This window comes from Epargyreus clarus, unplaced genomic scaffold (assembly GCF_041222505.1).
Source record: "Epargyreus clarus isolate Ecla_fem2 unplaced genomic scaffold, WU_Ecla_fem_2.2 ptg000016l, whole genome shotgun sequence".
In the NCBI taxonomy this organism is placed as follows: Eukaryota; Metazoa; Arthropoda; class Insecta; order Lepidoptera; family Hesperiidae; genus Epargyreus; species Epargyreus clarus.
In genome coordinates this window covers 4,957,501-4,960,000 of record NW_027332224.1, presented here as the reverse complement: position 1 = coordinate 4,960,000, position 2,500 = coordinate 4,957,501, and the positions used below count along the sequence as shown (strand labels likewise).

The 2,500-nt window shown below is 49.3% G+C and overlaps 1 non-coding gene across 1 annotated transcript; it reads left to right on the top strand.

Moving 5' to 3' along the window:
- The first annotated feature begins 562 nt into the window (after positions 1-562).
- Positions 563-2,465, top strand: LOC140748819 (small subunit ribosomal RNA). Its single transcript, XR_012102985.1, has one exon. It is a non-coding gene; the product is annotated as a small subunit ribosomal RNA (ribosomal RNA).
- Positions 2,466-2,500: the final 35 nt, after the last annotated feature.

Sequence of the window (2,500 nt, the reverse complement as noted above, 5' to 3'; positions counted from 1 at the left end):
CAATTCGTCGCGATGTCACGATTCACACAACAACACGCGCTTCCACGTTGCGCCGTGGGACTTTTCGAACGTTGAACATTTTATTGAACAGTGCGGATCGACCGATGCGATTGTTTAAACTCGTCTCGGTTCACGTATCGATCCTACAAATGAATTGCACGTCGCCTATGGCGACGGTCCTCTGTAAGGCGCTTTAAACATTAACGCCAAGGACGACGTCTCTCAAACACCGGGCTGAATCTATTTTCAGTGTTCGCGTTTGTGTTAAAAGATAATAATTAAACGTGAATCTTAAATTGTCTCGCCGTGAACCATCCAATTCGGAGTTGCGCTATTAGTAAATCGCGCGCACACTCTCTCGTTGGATCGTTGCGACAATCGGATGAGATACTCCGTTGACGCTGCACGAACCATCGAAAACAAAGAGCGTACAATATGAAAACGTACGACGAGTTCAAAAACGAAACATCATTCGACGCGGACGCGCCCGCGACCGCGTCGATATGTGTCGTGTTCTCGTCCGAGCGACGACGGCTACATTCGTCCGCGAGTGACTGTCAGCTCCCTGGTTGATCCTGCCAGTAGTTATATGCTTGTCTCAAAGATTAAGCCATGCATGTCTCAGTGCAAGCCGTATTAAGGCGATACCGCGAATGGCTCAATATATCAGTTTTGGTTCCTTAGATCTTACTCAGTTACTTGGATAACTGTGGTAATTCTAGAGCTAATACATGCAATCAGAACTCTGACCAGTGATGGGATGAGTGCTTTTATTAGATCAAAACCAATCGACGGAGGGCCTCGCGTCCGAAGTCGTTAATTTTGATGAATCTGGATAACTTTTGCCGATCGCATGGTCCAGTACCGGCGACGCATCTTTCAAATGTCTGCCTTATCAACTTTCGATGGTAGTTTCTGCGACTACCATGGTTGTCACGGGTAACGGGGAATCAGGGTTCGATTCCGGAGAGGGAGCCTGAGAAACGGCTACCACATCCAAGGAAGGCAGCAGGCGCGCAAATTACCCACTCCCGGCACGGGGAGGTAGTGACGAAAAATAACGATACGGGACTCTTACGAGGCCTCGTAATCGGAATGAGTACACTTTAAATATTTTAACGAGGAACAATTGGAGGGCAAGTCTGGTGCCAGCAGCCGCGGTAATTCCAGCTCCAATAGCGTATACTAAAATTGTTGCGGTTAAAAAGCTCGTAGTTGCATTTGTGCGCCGCGCTGTCGGTGCACCGCATCCGCGGTGATACTGACACGTTTGCGGAGCATATCGTCGGTGAGCCGGCGGTAAAACGCCGGTTCAATATCAAAATCCTATCGCGGTGCTCTTCAGTGAGTGTCGAGATGGGCCGACAATTTTACTTTGAACAAATTAGAGTGCTCAAAGCGGGCTCAAAATGCTGCTTGAATATTTCGTGCATGGAATAATAGAATATGATCTCGGTTCTATTTTGTTGGTTTTCAGAACTCCGAGGTAATGATTAATAGGGATAACTGGGGGCATTCGTATTGCGACGTTAGAGGTGAAATTCTTGGATCGTCGCAAGACGAACATCAGCGAAAGCATTTGCCAAAGGTGTTTTCATCAATCAAGAACGAAAGTTAGAGGTTCGAAGGCGATTAGATACCGCCCTAGTTCTAACCGTAAATATGTCATCTAGCGATCCGCCGACGTTACTACAATGGCTCGGCGGGCAGCTTCCGGGAAACCAAAGATTTTGGACTCCGGGGGGAGTATGGTTGCAAAGCTGAAACTTAAAGGAATTGACGGAAGGGCACCACCAGGAGTGGAGCCTGCGGCTTAATTTGACTCAACACGGGAAATCTCACCAGGCCCGGACACCGGAAGGATTGACAGATTAACAGCTCTTTCTTGATTCGGTGGGTGGTGGTGCATGGCCGTTCTTAGTTGGTGGAGCGATTTGTCTGGTTAATTCCGGTAACGAACGAGACTCTAGCCTGCTAAATAGGCGTCGCCATTTAGGTGTGCTCGACTTCGGTCGTGCAACTCACTGGCGACGTATTAAAATTCTTCTTAGAGGGACCGGCGGCTTCGAGCCACACGAGATTGAGCAATAACAGGTCTGTGATGCCCTTAGATGTCCTGGGCCGCACGCGCGCTACACTGAAGGAATCAGCATGTTCTCCCAGGCCTAGAGGCCCGGGCAACCCGTTGAAACTCCTTCGTGCTGGGGATTGGGGTTTGCAATTATCCCCCATAAACGAGGAATTCCTAGTAAGCGCGAGTCATAAGCTCGCGTTGATTACGTCCCTGCCCTTTGTACACACCGCCCGTCGCTACTACCGATTGAATGATTTAGTGAGGTCTTCGGACCGACACGCGGTGGCTTCGCGGCCGTCGGCGTTGCTGGGAAGTTGACCAAACTTGATCATTTAGAGGAAGTAAAAGTCGTAACAAGGTTTCCGTAGGGGAACCTGCGGAAGGATCATTAACGTGTGTCACGACGCGTTCGCGCTCGTAATACGC